The 19749-nt window shown below is 46.2% G+C and overlaps 1 protein-coding gene across 3 annotated transcripts in view; it reads right to left on the minus strand.

The window, feature by feature from the left end:
* Positions 1-19749, minus strand: part of NECTIN1 (nectin cell adhesion molecule 1) — a 476368-nt gene that overhangs the window by 275732 nt on the left and 180887 nt on the right. The gene's annotated exons all lie outside the window — the stretch shown is intronic.

Genomic DNA, 19749 nt, shown 5'->3' on the forward strand with positions numbered 1-19749 from the left:
ACTGACGTCAGCCTGGATTTTGATTCTTGTCCATTTTGATACTATTTTAACCCACTTTGGAAAAGTTTGCAAGTCAGATTCTAAGATGTTAAATAGTGATTGTGCATGCAGCGCACGTCTGCATTCACACTCATTGGCACTTTAAAGCCAGACCTATTTATTGGCTTTGCCAATGCTTGTTATTCTTTGTACAATACAGAATATGCATCGTTTGTGATATTTTTGAAATTATGATGGATAATTCTTGTAATGGTTTTTATTAATCTCCAAATAACAGTTAGGTAATTTAAAACTTAATTTGAGTCAAGTTGGAAATGCAAAAAAAATAACTACCTGACTTACTTATGGTGAAAAAACATGACTGGTTACCTCAAAAGTGGGTATTTTGAATTTGATATTGTTGAAAGATTGAACAAATAAATAGCCTACAATAAATAGAAGGGGAAAATACCTTTTTAACGGGACACCAGATTTGCGTAAGGAATTCGGGGGCAGGGCAGGGGGGGGCAGCAAGGCACTGGGAGGCCTCGCCTCCTACACATGAAAACAGAGGTGAAAACGTGGTTTTGGAGGGATAATTTTGTATTTATCTTTTCACGTGGATCTAACATTTACTATGAATTTCAAGGCAAAATTATAAATGTTTTCAGGGGTACTTTTGTACACAGTTCCAAGCATAAACAAGCATTTGCAATGCAATAGGTCTCGCATTTGCGAGAGTTTAAGCTATTGGCATTGTAAATGACAATGCCTTTAATTTAAGTGTTGATTTTTAAAACATAAATAAAAGGCATTGTCATTTACAATGCCAATTGATTAAACTCTCGCAAATGCAAGACCTATTGCATTGCAAATGCTTGTTTGATTTGGGTGAGCCATAGTTTGACGGCTGCATTCCCGCCGTGGTAAAACTCTTCCAACGGCCCAACGATTTGAGGGCTGTTGGAGTTCTGGCTGTATGTCCGCCCACGTAATTTAGATGGACGGAAAAACTTGGCATTATGAGCCAATGTAAAGAGCTTAATGCTGCCCTCACCATGGGAGCAAACTACATTGACTATGACCGGTTGCTGTTAGCTGACGATATTTGGATGACCAGGGGTATGTCGGCGTCCTCTCTCTGGCCTTGCTGTTGCAAATAGAGATGCTTACGATAGTTACAGATTTCAAGTCCCACATGAGTCAGAAGTATTGAATTTTTCTTCACCACTTATGAAACCTAAACCATCAAGATTGAGACACCATTTCAGAGGAATTCAGTAAACATTTCTGTTTAGGCAACCACTTCATTATAGTTACCAGCAGCGGTCCATGCAGGTAACAAATAATTAATTTTCCTTCTGCATCATCCCTCGAAGTCCCCCCTTACACGGCCCCACCGCTGTTACCTGCATGGTCCACGGCTGATAGTCACTACTAGATTCTAACAACCAGTTACACGTGACTATTGGAGAATCTGTGTGACGGTCTGCTTAGATCGGATCTGCCTTCATCATCACCCTCGGTTTGTCTTTTGTGTTGAAAAAATAGAATTTAATAAAAATGAATTCTCTCATGAGGATTTCAGACACATTCCAAGTTCTTACAGTTCCAGTGGACAACATTGTTTTCAACCAACTTTAAACTTGGATAACTTAATTGACCAGAGGATAGCAAAAAAGCAAATCTCTCAACCAAAGTACTGCAAAAACCAAAACAACAGATTTGTCAAGGGACATCAGTTTGACAGTTGCACTAAGAGCTGACAAAAAACAATGCAAAAGCCCGCTGCAGTGCAAAATAATTTTGAAAAATGATCGCTTTGTGTATATAAAACATGGGTGAAGTAAAGAATTCAGGGGCAGATTTACTAAGGTTTTGCACTGGGGTTGCGTCACTTTTGTTGTGCGGCCTGAAAGTAAAATCCATTTTGGAATTTGACACTTTGCGTGGTTTGGTAAATACAAAGTAACGCAAGGCAGCATATAGTAGGTATCCCTCCCTGCACAGAAACAATCCTGTGTTGGCACTAAGCAGGCACCAGTGCAGGGTGAAAGCTAAAGAACGCCATGGCTAGGTAGACATGGCACTTCTCCGCTCTGCAGCGCAGCGACTTATCTTGCTGCACGGCGTTGCATGAATTCTAAATGAATCTGCCCCTCAGTGTCTGATGGGAGAGGGTACTTTTCAGATGCAAAATAGTCCCCCCACACATTACACTGGAGGCAAAAGAATACACGCAAGAGCGAATAGAAAGAAGGTGAGACCAAAAACGAAGTGGACTGTTAAAAGACGTGAGTGACACGTGACACTATCTCAAACCAATACCTGAAGGTTCCTGAGCCAAAGGGGCTGAACCAAAGCTGCTTTGTACATATATAGAACAATAGGTTTTCCACGAATAACCCAAGCCTAAAAAGGCCAGGCATAAAAGTCTTTTATCAATCTGCTCAAATCAAAGTAATGGAATAATAGATAGAAAGAAAAACATAATTTGTGCACTTATGAATTAAACAGGAAAGGTGGGCCCTATGGAATGCCTTGAAATAGAAAAGAAGGCAATTGAACACCTGTGTCAGTACGGCCACAAAAATTATGGAAGCTATCTGTAGAAAAATTGTCTTCGAGTTCGAAAATACCACCTCCCCCCCACCTAACTCACAGCTATTCGATTTCTTATTGCATTCTGACCTGCAGAGGTGCCTCGATTCACAGAGGGTAAATGACTGCCTGACACCGCTGGATGTTTTCACAAAAGGGGTCTGTTAGATAATTGGATCAACACAAAATGGAGTTTAATCTCCGGGAGCCTGACAGTCTATCAAATTTAACATTTAGTGAATATTACCTGCCAGCTGGAAGTAATATGAGATCCTTCAAAAACATCTAACTTCAAATCCGAATATGAAAATGTATTCTCACAGTTTGCAGAGCACATGTGGGCTCCTAGATATGGCTTAAATTATACTTTTTTCAGTAAAGCGTAGTGCAATGCTGCAGTACCAATGTGTGAGGCAGAGGCATAAAACTGCTGGGAGGACAAGAATGGACCCTTCCGTGTGCATTACACACAAAAGTGAACACTGAGCTCAAACACTATGATGTTACTAACTGCATCCATGAGAGGGAGTCAATTTAAAGTATTGTTATGGTGCCTTGGGCTGAAGCAAAAGAGCTAGTGGAGGGTCATCCTGGTCACAGGGGAACTGTTGACATCTATGTTCAGATGCTGTAAGCATGCCCCCTGTGGAGTGCAGAGCCATGTGGATGTGGCCTTAGTTTTGCAACGGTCCATCATATGTAAATTATGAATGATAATAGATGCATACACAGAGTGTGTTGTCTCACCTGCCCATGGCCTTCTTCGGTCTCACTCCAAACACAGCTCCGCTCCATCCACATGCCTGAAGTCGCATTATTTTTCTCCCCGGTTGAATGAATTCAAAATAGAAATCTCAGTATGGATCATATTTGAAAAACTCCACATTTTTGAAAGTCTGATATTTAGAAAGCACTTTCCAGGTTGGACTCCATGTTGACGGCATCCTTTTGGCACTTTGATTCACTTCAATGGGAAATGTGTATTATAAACAGACATTTTATGCAGGCTGTTATAGGCTGCTGCTTAGTTGGTGTGTACCGAGAATGCTGTTTACTTCTATGTAGGAGTAGCACACATTACTTACCTTCACTCCTAAATGTTCTGGAGTGACCCCTGCCAATCTTCTTTTCAGAGTTTTATACAGCGCAAACTTGACCCGAAGGTATCAGAGCGCTTTACATGAGCACCAATTGTGTTACACAAGGACACATTAATTTTTGTTTGGCACCGGGAAATTAAGTGATTTGGCCAGAATCACAGTATGTTGTGTGTCGCTGCCGAGATTCAAATCCGGTTCCCCAGATTTGAGGTCGACCGCCCTAGCCCTCACGCCACATCATCTCCCCAGAGATCTTCGCTCTATCATTAGTTAATTGCCTGTCCAGGAACATAGCATGTTCACGGCATCAGGACAAGGAGCTGGTGCAGCCGGTCAGCCACCCCCCAGTTTCTCAACCTACCATGCAGTCTTAGACAATATTGTAGAGGATATCACATGTAATTTGCATGTTATTTTGCTAGAAGAACCAATCGCAGGTCAACATTTTCAGAAGGAAATGACAAACAGAGCTATACCATGGCTGGAGGATGTTTGCCATCCTGTCTGGTTCAAGTTTCTGGATCTGGTACTCATCCAAAAGGTACAGGGGCTTGACAACGCCATTTAAAGGGTCATTTGAAGGTCAATAAGATATGTCAAGGAAGAGAAACTGTTGACTACTGCTTTATGTAGGCATGTAATGGATCATAACTAGGCCCAGGTGAATGTTCTGTTATGTGGTCGTAATTTCACGTTAGGCAGCATTACCGAAACCGTGCTATTATGCCACAGTGCATAATTACGTGCCATTTACAGGAAGCATTTAGTGTGCAGGAACAATGTGAACCGCTAGAATTCAGGACGCTGCTGTTTTAGCTCGAAATGCGTTCTTCCATCCAAAATGCATTTAGTATTACAATTTAGAGGAAAATGCTGGGTTTGCATAATTACATGTAATTGCACTAAATTTTTCTGAAATTTCACTTAATTACGAAAAAGAGAATTTGGGCGTATAGCCATTTATGAAAATGATAGTGCTCCATAGCTTCCTATACGTTTCCAAATATCCTGATGCTCTTGTCGCGGGCTGTATTTGATACTTTGAGTTCACTGATGATAAAATTGGCCTGGGCGGGGAAGCAACCCAGAGTGAGATGGGAAATTCTCACCGCCCCATATGATATGGGCGGCATTAACGCGCTGGATCTTGAACTGTATTATAAGGCTGCCAAGAGTACATTTGCACAATATTGGGTTCATGGTCCGCATGATTTACCACATCTACACATTGAGAGAGACGCAGCTGTCCCCCCCCCGTGCACTCCCTCAGACACTATTTCGAAACTCGATACTATGCCAAATTATCTTTGATTCTTTAAACGTCATGGTGCTGGCCTGGTTAAGTCTCCTAGAGAGACAGGTGGGTTCTCTCACATCCCATTACACTGTAGCTCCTGGTTTCCGATGGGTCAGGAGGGGGGTGGTGTTACGTGCACTGCGTAAACTACGGATTACCACTATGGGTGACTTCATTAAAGACAGTGGGGCACATGCATCAAGATTTTTACCAGTCGCAAACGGGCTGATTCGGTAAAAAGCCATATCAGATGCATCAAACCAAAATGCATTCACAAAATAGGTAATCGCAATTTTTGCGATTACCTATTTTGTGAATGCATTTAGGGAATTTCAATTTGCGATTCCCTAAATGCAATGCAAGAAACATTTTAAAAATGCAACTTTGCATTAAAGAATCACAAATTCCCATCAACTTCAAGTTGATGGTAATATGCAGATCCACCCACTATGCATCGATCGCCATCTGGTGTTGAGCCCGGATGTTTGCACTTGTTTTTGTCTTGGAAAAGTCTTTGGAAGTCACGAGATAGGTGACTCCTCCTTTGGATGATAGTGCGCATGGGCATCGGCTCCATCTTCAGATTGTTTTTCGCCAGCAGGGAAATGATGGAATTTTGTGAGAAACAGATAAGATGCCCGTGTATGCTGTATCTAAATAAGATAGTACTGGAACAGATAAAGGTAGCCGGGGAGGTGGGTGGGCGTGTGTGGATCTGCAGCTCTGCATGCCAAGAACAGATGCATACTGGTATGTAGCATTTTCCGTTTGAGGCATATGAGCTGCAGATCACACACTATGCATAGAATGTATAGCAGTACCCTCTCCTAGCGGCGACCACCAGTATCTGTTGCAGTAGTTTGTAATAATGTTTTGAGTACAGCCTGGCCCACACTAGCTTGCTGTTTTGTTTGCACATCTACACAATAGTGTTTTGTGAATGTGTGTGGTGTAGATCATGTAGCTGCCTTGCAGATGTCATCTAAGGGAATGTTTCCTAAGAATGCCATTGAAGCCCCTATCTTTCGGGTAGAGTGGGCTTTAGGGGGAACTGATAATGTACGTTTTGCTTTGTGATAGCAAATCTGTATGCATTTGACAATCCACCTTGCTATCCCAGATTTTGATATGGGGTTGCCTTTATGTGGTGGTGAGAAGGAAACGAAAAGTTGTTTTGTCTTGCGAAAAGGTTTTGTTCTTTCAGTGTAATAAAGCAGCGCTCTTTTTACATCTAGAGTGTGAAGAGCTCTTTCTGCGACTGTTTGTGGTTGTAAGAAGAATACTGGCAACTACACAGATTGGTTGAGGTGGAAGGGAGAGATAACCTTAGGGAGGAATTTTGGATTGGTTCTGAGAACCTCTTTGTTATGATGAAGTTGTAAAAAGGTTATTGAATAGTTAATGCCTGTAGCTCACTGACTCTTCTAAGGGAAGTAATGGCCACTAGGAAAGCGACTTTCCATTTTAGAAATTGTAGCTCGCAATTGTGCAGAGGTTCAAAAGGAGGGCCCATTAGTCTTGTGAGAACTATGTTTAAATTCCACAGAGGTGAGGGTGGTACCCTGGGAGGAATTATTCTTTTGAGGCCTTCCATAAATGCTTTGATGGCAGGTACCCTGAATAGTGACAAGTGTTGTCTATTTTGTAAGTAGGCTGCTATGGCAGCGAGGTGCAGCCTTATAGATGTGTATGCTAAGTTACACCTTAGGAGATGCAGTAGGTACCCTATGAGGTGTTGAATAGACACATCTAGAGGATTGATGGTGTTATTGTGACAATATATCACATATCGTTTCCACTTGGCTGCATAGCAGGCTCTAGTGGTGGGACGTCTAGCTTCTTTTATAATGTTCATACAGTCAGGGGGAAGGTTAAGGTAACCGAACTCTAAGACCTCAGGAGCCAGATCGCTAGGTTGAGCTGTGCTGGGTCTGGGTGCCTGATCTCTCCACGGCTCTGGGTTAAGAGGTGTGGGGAGAGGTGTAGTTTTTGGTGCGGGACTACGGATAGTTCCAGTAATGTGGTGTACCACGGTTCTCTGGCCCATGTTGGAGCAACTAGGATTAGAGTCAGTGAGTGTTGCTGTAGTTTGCGCACCACCAGTGGAATGAGTGGGAGAGGCAGAAAAGCGTACACAAATATGCCTGACCAATTCACCCATATCGCATTTCCTTTGGACAATGGGTGTGGATACCTGGCGGCGAAGCTTGGGCATTTGGAGTTTTCGTGTGTGGCAAAGAGATGTGTCTCTGGTTGCCCCATCATGTGGAAAAATGGTTGAAGAACCTGTGTATGAATTTCCCACTCATGAATCTGTTGTGTCTGACGACTTAACAGATCGGCTATGTTGTTCTGGACTCCCGGGACATGTTGGGCTAGGAGAAAAATGTTCTGAGGAATAGCCATCTCCATATGCTTTGCGCTAGTTGAGAGAGCTGTAGGGAGTGTGTCCCGCCTTGTTTCTGTATGTAGTACATGGCTGTCATGTTGTCGGTGGGGACTAGGACAGCCTTGCCTGATATTTGTTTCTGGAATGCCTTGAGCGCTGGGAAGATGGCTAGTAACTCCAGGTGATTGATGTGGAGTAACTTTTGTTGAGGCGTCCACCTGCCCTGCATTGTGTGATGTAACAGATGAGCTCCCCAGCCGGAGAGCAATGCGTCCGCTGTTAGCACAATCTGTGGAACCGGCTCAAGGAATGGTCGCCCTTGGGAAAGGTTTTTGGTGTTCCACCACTGCAGAGAGCGATGCGTGCGACCGTCCACCAACACCGGATCTGTTAGCTGACCGTGAGCCTGGTTCCACTGACGTGCTAGACATTCCTGCAGGGGGCACATCTGGAGTCTTGCGTGAGGTACTATGAATATGCAAGAGACCATCATCCCGATCAACTGCATGAACACTCGAGCTGGAAGAGAGTGTTGCGGTTGAAATTTTGATATGAGGTCTTGTATGCTTGCCATCCTGGTTTTGCTGGGATATGCAAGCGCTTTTGAGGTGTAGCACTGAGGCACTGTTGTATATGGGACGGTTGTAGGTGAGACTTTGTGTGGTTTAGTGTAAACCCTAAGTCCTGGAGTAGTTGGATTGTGGCGTGAGTGTGATGTACACACTGTTGGTATGAGTTGGCTTTTATGAGACAATCTTCTAAGTATGGGAAGATGTGGATGTGCCGTCTTCTTAGGTGAGCCGCAACTACCGCCAGGCACTTGGTGAATACTCTGGGTGCTGTGGTGACTCCAAACGGGAGGACCTTGAATGGGTGGTGTTGGCCGTCCACTACAAACCTGAGATATTTCCTGTGAGAGGTGTGAATGGGAATATGAAAGTAGCCGTCCTTGAGTTCTAGAGTGGCAAGGAAATCGCCTTGTTAGAGAAAAGGAAGAACTTGTTGAAGCGTGACCATGTCAAAATGGTCTGAGTGTGTGTACAGGTTTAAGGGTCTGAGGTCTAGGATTGGTCTTAGAGAGCCATCCTTCTTCAAAATGAGGAAGTACAGGGAGTAAACTACTGTGTTTTGCTGTTGCAGGGGAACTGGTTCTATTGCATGTTTTTGTAGGAGGGAGATTACCTCCTGCTTTAGCAGCGATAAATATTATAGTGACATTGGGCGCTGTCTGGCTGGAATGTTTGGGGGGTAGAAGTGAGTTCTAGACAGTAACCCGATTGAATGGTTTGTCTTAATCAATCAATCAATCAAAGCTTTTATATAGCGCACTACTCACCCAGAGGGTCTCAAGGCGCTGGGGGAGGGGGGTCCGCTACTGCTCGAACAGCCAGGTCTTGAGTTGCTTCCTGAAGGCGAGGTGGTCCTGGGTCAGGCGGAGGTAGGTCGGGAGGGAGTTCCATGTCTTGGCGGCGAGGTAGGAGAAGGACCGTCCCCTTCTGGTGGCTCTTCGGATGCGGGGGACGACGGCGAGGGCGTGGCCGGTCGATCGAAGCTGGCGTTTGGGAGCGTAGAAGTTGAGGCGGCTGTTGAGGTATCCTGGGCCTTGGTTGTGTAGGGCTTTGTGTGCGTGGGTGAGGAGGCGGAAGGTGATTCTCTTGTTGACCGGGAGCCAGTGCAGGTCTCTCAGGTGTCCGGAGATGTGGCTGCGACGGGGGATGTCCAGGATGAGTCGTGCTGAGTCGTTCAGGATCCGCTGGAGTCTCTTCTGGAGTTTGGCGGTGGTTCCGGCGTAGAGGGAGTTGCCGTAGTCCAGACGGCTGGTGACGAGGGCCTGGGTGACCGTCTTCCTGGTCTCGGTGGGGATCCACCGGAAGATCTTCCGTAGCATGCGCAGGATGTTGAAGCACGACGAGGAGACGGCGTTGACTTGTCTGGTCATGGAGAGGGAGGAGTCCAGGATGAAGCCCAGGTTGCGTGCGTGGTCTGTTGGTTTGGGTGCGCTGCCTAGGGCGGGGGGCCACCAGGAGTCGTCCCAGGCGGAGGGTGAGGATCCCAGGATGAGGACTTCCGTCTTGTCCGAGTTCAGTTTCAGGCGGCTGTTCTTCATCCATTCGGCTACCTCTTTCATCCCTTCGTGAAGGTTGGCTCTGGCGGTGGCGGGGTCGTTGGTGAGGGACAGAATCAGCTGAGTGTAGTCGGCGTAGGAGATGAATTTGAGGTTGTGCTGGCGTGCGATGTCTGCGAGGGGGCTCATGTAGACGTTGAAGAGGGTTGGACTGAGCGAGGAGCCTTGAGGAACGCTGCAGATGACTTCGGTGGCTTCAGATCTGAACGGGGGGAGGCGGACTCTCTGTGTCCTTCCGGCGAGGAAGGAGATGATCCACCCCAGTGCCTTCTCCTGGATTCCGACGTTGCTGAGTCGCTGCACTAGTGTACGGTGGCAGACAGTGTCGAAGGCCGCGGAGAGGTCTAGGAGGATGAGGGCTGCTGTTTCTCCGTTGTCAAGCAGTGCTCGGATGTCATCGGTGGCTGCGATCAGGGCGGTCTCGGTGCTGTGGTTGGCCCGGAAGCCAGACTGCGAGAGGTCGAGGGAACCGTTCGTCTCGAGGAAGGCGGCCAGCTGCTTGTTGACGGTCTTCTCGATTACTTTTGCAGGAAACGGGAGCAGCGAGATGGGGCGGTAGTTCTTGAGGTCGGTGGGGTCGGCTGATGGCTTCTTTAGTAGAGCGCTGAGTTCGGCGTGCTTCCAGCTCTCCGGGAAGGTAGCGGTGTCGAAGGAGGTGTTGATGATGTCCCGCAGGTGGGGTGCGATGACAGCGTCGGCCTTGTTGAAGACGTGGTGAGGGCAGGGGTCGGTAGGAGATCCGGAGTGGATGGAGTTCATCGTGCGGACGGTGTCTTCAGTGTTGATCGGGGTCCAGGCACGGAGGGTGGTGGTGGGGGGCGGTGGTTCGGTCGTGGCATGCGTCGGTTGAGTGCTTACCCACCTGTCTGTGGTGATGTTGTTCCAGACAGGTAGGAAATGAAGCAATCTCCCCCCGACTGGAGTGGAATGGTCTGGGGGAAGAGGAGGGAAGTCATTGGGTAGGGGTGGAGGCAGAGCGAGTGTTATTGGTCTTGCCTTTGTTATTATTGCCTCTGTAGCCTCCTCTTTGATAACCTCTGGTGAATGTGGTCTGGGTGGGAGTTTTATAGGACGTGGAGGGATTGTCAGAGGAGTAGCCTCTGGAGGTGCCCTTGTAGGAGGAGCGACGAAAGGAACGTCTGGGAGCTTGCAAGGCTCCCATTGATTTAGCCGTGTCGCTGTCTTTTTTCATCTTTTCGAGAGATGAGTCTATGGCTGGTCCAAATAGATGTACCTGGTTTTGATGGCTCTGGAGGCGGTGTCTGCCACATCTAGAGCGCAACGAATGGAGGTATTTGTAATGATTTTACCCTCCTGTATGAGATTGTTGGCCTTAGTTCTGTATCTGTCAGGGAGGTGTTGCAATAGGGACTCTAACTCATCGTAGTGTGCCCTATTGTAGCTGGCTAACAAAGCCTGAGTGTTGGCGATGCACCATATATTAGCTGCTTGAGAGGCCGTACGTTTACCAGAGGCGTCCAAGAGTTTTGACTCCTTGTCTGGAGGTGGAGCGTCCCCTGATGTTTGCGAGTTAGCCCTTTTTCTGGTATTGGAGACCACTAAGGAGTCCAAGGGTTTTTGGCCTTTAATGTGTATAGGGTCTGCTGGGGCAGCTTTATATTTTTTCTCTATCCTGGTGTTTATAACCGTAGCCCTAACAGTATCTTTGAACACCTCAGGTACATGTTTGATGACTCCTTTTAACATAGGGAGGACGGAGGTGGACTTTTGTGAAGTATCAAAAGTGTCCATTAAGAATTCTTCCTCCACAGGGTCTGTATGTAGGGCGACCCCGTGGTATTGTGCAGCTCTGTGAATGAGCTGGGTGAAACCTATGGTATCCTCTGGAGGGGAAGGTCTAGAGATGTAGATGTCGTCTTGTTGTACATTAGGGACATCTGGTGTGTTGTAATCGTCCCAGGGGTCTGGGGTATAAGGCGGACTAGGATCCCGTAGTGGTTCATTGTATGGCCCCTCCCCCATGTCATCAGAGGTGTCATCATCATCATCGTCCATTGGTGGAGGAGATGGTGTAGGAGAGTGATGTGGGGGTGGAGGAGGAGGTGGAGAAGGGATTCTGAGAGGTGATGTTGCGATGTCTCTCTTCTTAGGTGGTGGAGCCGGTGGAGGCGTGTCCAGTGGTCTCTTTTTAGAACTGAGAGTTAGTTGACCGGTCTTTGGGTCTTTTAGAAGAGTTTTTTGGGTGGGATCCAGTTTAAAAAGCTCTTCTGTTGGAGGCTGGTATTTTGGTTCCGAAGGCTTGCGTGACATCGATTCTGGAGTGGACTTTGGCTCCTTAGGCTTTGAAGCGTGAGATTTTTTAGTCTCTGCAGGAGTTTGCGGAACCGATTGGTTTTTTGGTTCCAGCGGCTTCTTCGGTTCCGAAGGTTAAGAATGTGAACTCTTCGGTAGTGTCTTTTTGCTCGGTTCCGACAGCTTTTTCAGAGTCGAGGGGTCGGTGCCAGTAGGTTTGGGTGCCAAGAGCGTGGATGTGGAAGCAGTGGTCGGCACTAAGGTGGAGGAGGGTTTCTTTTTCGGTGCCGGGGCTTTAGTTTGGGCACCGATGGTAGGCTGACTCGAGCCCGAGTGGCCTGAAGGCTTAGATGCGGACTTCTTTGCCGGGCCCGAAGGCGGGCGTGAGAACTATTGTCTCGATGTGCATCTGGGCCCGAAGGTGAAGGTGCTATCAAAGCCTTTTTCGGTGCAGGGGAGAGGGGGTCGGGGTCGACATCTTAACTTACGACCCGCTGCCCAGGAGTGATGTCCTCGACATCGGATTCATCAGCTTTGGAGGCGCTGATGGGGCCTTCTTCTACCAGCTACCGTTCTGGCACATCGACGCCCTCCGGGAAGATGCCATCGGGAATGGATGCCGACGAGCGAGCCATTGTTCTTCGAGCTTGAGTCTTTGGCCTCGTGCTCCGGTGAGAGACAGAGGTTACACACCTCATGAAGATCTGTGTGTGGGAATTTCGACCCACATTGAGGACACTTCTTGAAAGGAGTCCTTTCCATGAGCCAGAGAAAATGGCCTAAGTAGGCCCGAAGGCCTTCGTCGACAACCGGAATCGAGGACTTCGAAATTGGAGAGATGCGCGACGGCTAGGGATCGCGATCGAAAACAATACCGGAGAAAGGGTGAGGATTGCGCGTCGAAAGATGGATCGGTAACGGCACCGAACTGGAGTGCGATAAACACATCCGAGCCAGATGGCGGAAAAAAACAATCTGAAGATGGAGCCGATGTCCATGCGCACTATCATCCAAAGGCGGAGTCACCTATCTCGTGACTTCCAAAGACTTTTCCAAGACAAAAACAAGTGCAAACATCCGGGCCCAACACCAGATGGAAATCTATGCATAGTGTGTGATCTGCAGCTCATATGCCTCGATCATAGCATTTTTCTAAGTGTCATGTGGTGCATACACATGCTCTTAGGACATGTGTGTGTGCAACATGTGCACACTTACCTTTTTTGGGGGTGCACCGGGGGGCTTAGGCCCCCTAGCACCCTTGCAATTGCATTCACAATTTGCGATTACCTATTTGGTAATTGCTGTAGGAAAGTAGGATCTGACTGCATGGTTACCCCACTTTTTGCCTGAGGTTTTGCTTGTTTTTGACTAGTCTGTCTGGGATCCTGCTAATCAGGACCCCAGTCTATCTGCTTTCTCCTTTCAAATGTTATGCATGTACTTTGGTACACTTCATATTGGATGCTGGGGTACCCTTATCACTCCCTAGTATATGGCACCCATGTACCAATGGCATAGGTACCCCAGAGGCCTCCCATGGGCTGGAGCATTTATTATGCCACCCATGAGAGGCCATGCAAAATGGAACTACAGTTCTGCTACTGCAATCTGTGTAAGCTGGTGCTTGCACCACTTACTTTAGATATAAGTTCACTATATCTATAGGTCACTACACTTAAAACTAATAAGTCACCCTATCGTAGGCCTTATCAATCCTGAATGCAGGGTACTGGGTTTTACGTGAGAGGGTGCCCCTCCATTAGCAGAGCTCCTCTACAGCCTTCGGAGACCATTCTCCCGGGTTTTCTGTGACTCAGCCAGACATATAGGCAGAGGTGCATTATAACCTCGCAGTAAATGCTATCTCGAAAACGGCTGCATATAAACATATAGTGTCTGGTATCAAACACCTTGGAATCATACCTCCACACCGGTAACCTCTGTAGGAGGTATGATTCCACCTTTCTGAAGCGAGCTTCGTGGGATCACTCGTCTATCCAGTGCCAGCCTTCTCGTCCCGGTCAGCACAAAATGGATGCTGCCGACCAGAGACACATTTCTGCCCTCCTGCTGCTGAGCCAAGCTCAAGTAGAGGAAGGCAGCACACTAGGCATCCTGTCACAGGGAGTTGTGATCACCTCCCAGACAGGACTTAGTGCATTGGGGCTGGGTGGCTGCACTCTGTGAGTGCCGGAAAGTCTGCACATTTGGTATCCCTGTGCATAGTCCAGCTCAAACCAGTTCTGGCAGCCATTGGCTCCCGCTCTGGTGTGAAACTGGACAAAGGACATGGGTGTCACCACCCCTTTGTCCTGACAATCCCCTTGGAGGGTCCCCAGAATCTGTCCGGCCCTCTCCAGTGGGTACAAAAGGGCTTACCTGGCTGTAAGACTTTAGATTTTACATGAACAAGATTCTACAAGAAGAAACCACTGACCTTCGACCGTCTGGACACCCTGGACTTTGCTGGACTTCGACTGGGCCCGACTTCGTCCCCCTCTCCTTCCAAAGCTTTGTCTGTGCCCTTGCTCCATACAGGCTCCATGCAGGACCTGTGGTGCACTAAGGACAACTAAAGAATCTCCCTTGGGGTGAAGGAGTCACTCCCCTGCATTTGCAGGCACCTCAACGCAACTGACCGGTCTGCTTCTCCTGAGCTCCTGCGGACTCCGAAGATTTCAGCAACACAGGAGGTGGGTTACAAAGGTCTCTGAGGTCAATCTGCCCCCTCAGGAAGTTTGAGGCCAGTATCGCTCGTTGAGACTGCATAACCCGAACCCCTTGCACCGTGTCTATTTGCAGTTGCGTATGCTTGTTGCCAATTACTGAGCTTGTGCATTGGACTCTGTGTAGTCCTGACCCTGAGCAGTATTTGCACCAAAGAACTCTGGCCTCCTCGCACTGAGTGCTCCGTGGGCTGGTACTTTGCAATCTTGCTCGAGGTCTCCTCGCGGCTCCTGATCATTCAGACTGTGGGTCCTTCTGAGGGTCATCATGATTTCTGTTGGGCTTACCTAGTTGGTCCAGACGTGCCCTGACTCTCCAGTGCTTGGTGAGTCCCCTGGATCTTGCTTGTCCACACCGTAACCTGCTTGACCTTCCTGCGTGGGTTGCTTTTGCCAAGGCTTGTTGGTGCTCCAGCCAGACACAGACCCCTCAGCACTCGACATACGTCGTGGGGCAGCTCGCATCTGGCTCTTGGTCATCGTCGACATCTCCTGGTCCTCGTGGCTGCAGAGTCAAGCATCCCTTCTTCACACCTGAAGCACCCGGCATCGGTGGGCACTCGTCTCCCGAACCCCTGGTCACTCTGAGGTGACCCAGACTCTGTCCCCTCTGCTTTCAGGTTACTTCCTTCCAGAATCCAGGCTTGGTTTCCACCAGACCCTTTTCACCTTCACGGCAGCGGTACTTCTTCACAGCCCTCCACTGAGAACGACTGCGGTTTCTGACACCACTCCAAACCTATGCACCCGACTCCTCTGGGATAGGTAACTCAGGTACTATGGTATCCACGGGTGGGGTGGGTCTCCAACCTCTTAAGTTCCAAAGGATTTCCTCTAAGTCCTCCTAGAAGGGTCCTTAAACTGTAAAATTGCAACAGCGACTTCCCCATAGAATTGTACGGATCCCGCGGTCGTGTTAGCACACTGCACCCATCCTCCGTGGGGTCCCTATCTACTCACCTTGGGTGGTTCCTTGGGGTCCTAGTGATTCTACATGCTCTAGACCTTGTCTCGACCAGAGTAGTGGTTGTTATACCACTATTTTAGTATATGGTTTGGTCCCCCCCTGGAGCCCACTGAGTATTCTGTTACTTACAACTGTTCTATTGATCTCATATTGTGTGCTTTGTGCTCTATTCTCGTGTAGACAATACTAGAGAGTGTTATATTACATATTTTTATATAACTACTGTGTGGTTCTCCTTTCATTTAGTCAATATAGGAGGTGATGTTCTGGTAAAACAAGCTGCTTTACATTCTTTCAAGATTTAGCCTGAAGGCTGCTCTCCACAGCTACCACTAGGATGGCTTTCTAAAGGTTATCTTTGACCTCACACATCATAAGGTTCATTTGGACTGGTGCAAGGTGCTCACTTATAACAGTGGACAGCATATACCAGGCCAACTTCTCACAATCGCAAATTGCAAATGCTTTCCCATTCATTCCTATGGGCCTCTATTATTTTTGCTAAACCTACATGCATAAGGAATTGTGACTTATAAACACCAATTCCTTAAAAATCCCTGTTAAGGAATCGCAATTCCTTAGTTTGATGCATGTGCCCCTGTCAGATGTGTAGTTTTACAGGAAGGGTCAACTGCATTGTCACCTCTAACTCGTTATCATTATCATAGAGCCAGACATACATTACATGACTTATTGGGAGGCGAGATGCTAGAACCTCCTGATATGCCAGTGCTGTCATCCCTATTACAGGTAGAAGTCCCACAAGATTGCTTACAAAATGTTATGCATTTGCGCAAGAAGTGCTCAGACCTGTTGTGACGAAGGTGCGCCTAGATTGTCAACGATATTTGGGCAGACCCATTAATGATAACCATTGGCAATATAGCTGCGCCTTGGTCAAAACCATTTCCTTGAATGGAAGGCACAGACTGATACATTTTAAGTATATTAACCGAGTCTACTACACCTCAGAACGGCTGATATGGTCTGCGTGACTCTACGAAATGTCAACGATGTGGGTAAGAGGTGGCTGGAATTGAACATTGCATGGCATTGTCCTGAAATGCATGAATTGTGACAAGCAGTTTTCCATTTAATTGGAAGTCATCACAGGTTTAGCATGAGGGCTAGATCCAATGTTGGCATTGTTGGGTTATGACCAAGAAATTGAGAAAGAGGTTAGACATTTGATCACGATTGGTCTCTTACTGGCCAGACATCGGATGGCAGAGCGTTGGGCTCGAGGTCCAGTACCAAAGCTTGAGGAATGGGATGCAGATATTGGTTACTGCAACACACAATCAGATGTGTATGGTGAATTGCTCCCACCTCAGAGTCATCATAGGAATTACCTGGGCCCCTACCAGACCTCCTTAATAATTGGCAAAGAAACAGGCGAAACGGAAGGGAATACTACAGTGATGACGAGGAATGACTGAGAGACGTTAATAAAACTGTCATACATGATCCTAGAAATGATTTATCGGAGCCCAAATGGACATACAATGAAAGGCATGTTTAACTGTACTCTGATTTAATATCTCCCCTTTAATGTGATACAGTGTCACCACCATTTCCGTACAATCCGAGTTTGGGAATGTCAGACTACTTACTTTGCTGTATATTATTATGGTCGTTGGTCACTATGGTCTTTCAATGCTGTTGACTGTCAATGCATACATGTGTAACAGGGGCACCCAGCCAAATCGTACGTTGTCTGTAACTTTTTTAATAAATACCCGTAATAGGGCTGGGATTGCACTGTAAGATTAACTCCTGTATGGCCCTTCCTAAGTGATGTGCTCTATGTCCTGAGAACTATACCCAGTTGCTCTCATGGCTGGGAAACAGTATATTGCCCTGATGTTTATAACATAATGTCTGTACACTGATTCTGATTCGCAAACTACTAATAAAAAGATTATTTAAAAAAATATGAAAAAACGTTTTAAATAAATACAATAAAAACATACGCAAAAGAGTATTACACAATTTTTGCACACCTAATCATAACCTCCTGTATTTGTTGTTATCGCTTTGTACACAAATAATTTTTATTCCAGAATCCTTGAACTGGTGTGGCTTCTCTATTGTATTTCTTTCCCATGGCATGCTGAGGTAGCGCGTTGCCACTCAAAAACTCATGCTCCATAGACCCAGGATGACTAAGCAACCTTAGGGCAGATATCCCTCCTTGTCGCCGTAAATAGCTTCAGGGTCCTGGGATTTACTTGGATGTTTGCTTCCGTTCATGTCCTCACTGTAGAATAGACTTCACTAGCTTTGCTAGTTTGTATTCAGTGCTGTTGTTTAATCCTTGAAACAGTTCCTACATCACTCAATGCGTGGGTGACAGTTTTTTAGGTCAAGCATTCGAGACCTCTTGTATATACTTTAGTATATACTTATATGTGTATGTACTTTGTGGGCTCTGGAGATCAGCCCTAGGACTTGTGTGCTTCCGCATAGGGACTTTTTTTTCTGTTCATCTGCCTCTATTTAACTGTCTTGATAGAAAACGACCAGTAGAGGTCAGTAAAATACCAGAATTGCTATCTACTTAGGGACTTTCTTTTTTTTATTTTTCTGGCAATTGCCTCTATTCAGCTTTCTTGACAGAAAATGACCAGCAGAGGTCAGTAAAATACCAGAATCACTTTAGCATTCTCTAGATTCCAGTTCATAGAAATTGTCTTCCACGTGCAACCGTTGACCATAATAATTTTTTCAAACCTTGTATTTTCAGTGCTATGACCACTGAAGACGCTGATTATTTATTAAAAACCGAGCTTTGGACGATACCATTTCCCACTGAAAGGCAATATTTCTCTCCATGTGTTCCCATACCTGGCATGTCATGCAGTTTGGTGCTCACGTTCCCTCCATGTTAAAGAACAGTAGAGGTTTTCAGCACCCAGGCTATTGTGCTGCATAGCTAAATGCATATGAGGTCCCAAAGCCGACTGCATTGCAAAGGCTTGTGCTTCATTACCACCGAAATCACAGGCAAATAATTCTCAAATTTGGATTCAGACAACTCAATTTGCAGAGCTTTATCTAGCCTAAAATTGTGAGTTTATATAAAAGATGATGTGTGACCTAAGGAATATAGACGGTAGAACAATGTCCCTAATGAAAGTAAAAACAGAAATCACACTCATCATGATGGGGGGGAGAAAGCCGCCTTGTTGTAGTGCAACGTTTTAGCAGGTACAGTGTTTGCACTGCAGTTCACTTACTCACCTGGCAAGAGATGCCCAGAGGAAAGATCCTGTAAAGAATAAGAATCCTGGAAAGTTCCATACTCTCTTCGTGTATTTGACAGTTCCATTTACTGGAGGTGCTTATTAATGGTAGTAATATAAGGCTTTACAACAAAGAAAAGGTGTGCCCCTAAAACATAGATATGATCATCTACTTCACTCACCAGAGCGCACCTTCGTCTCAGCGTAGGCCTCACGCTAAGATGTTAAGTACTGCTTGAGGTGCAGATCTCTACTTGCCCTCAACCACAAAGCAGCTGCCAGTGGGCTTGACTGAGGCGTTTCGTCCTAAAGGACCGGCGGGAGTCCACAACTTCGCCTCCACTTTACGAGCATTGGAAGCCACTTTGAATTTGTAGGTCAATGTACATTGCCTCCTTTACTATTCACAAATGAACCTTAGTTGACATGGGAAGGCATCATCATTAGTCCCTTTTTTATATCTTTGATGATTAAGGCATAAGTTAATAGTGCTATGCGGCATAACAATAATGAGAAACCACTAGTGCCATCGTCCACTTCCCACTAACACAGAAAGTGCGTGTGCTGCTTCGTTAGAGTGCAATTGAAGATGAACGGAATTTAAGACCAATGTGAGTGAATGTCTAGGTCTCCCTGTTCTTTAGTCAATAAAATAACGTTGGTAGTCAACCCAGCCCTCTTTTTCCAGTCTACTAGATGTGGTGGTATCTCTTAGTTATGGTGGCTTTCATGGTGTCAATGCAGTCTCTTGCTCTCAATGGAGTTTGTGTCCCACAGTGTTAGCTCTTAAAAAAAAATACTGATTACATTACTTGTGCATGATCATTTGACAGTATTGTCATTAGAAGTATGTGCACCTTTTGTTTTAACTTTATTGAATGAATGGATGTATTTATTTGCATATTTACTTAAACTCATTGAAAATTTGCGATACAGTATCAAAATTAATGTTATTAAAAAATTGAACACGTATTTGGGTATTATTAAATTACAAATACTTTCTTTTAAAAAATCTCTGAGTGCACAAGCGCCCCAATCAGTTTCATAGAATATCCCTTTGGCAT

This window comes from Triturus cristatus, chromosome 3_1 (assembly GCF_964204655.1).
Source record: "Triturus cristatus chromosome 3_1, aTriCri1.1, whole genome shotgun sequence".
Taxonomy (NCBI): Eukaryota; Metazoa; Chordata; class Amphibia; order Caudata; family Salamandridae; genus Triturus; species Triturus cristatus.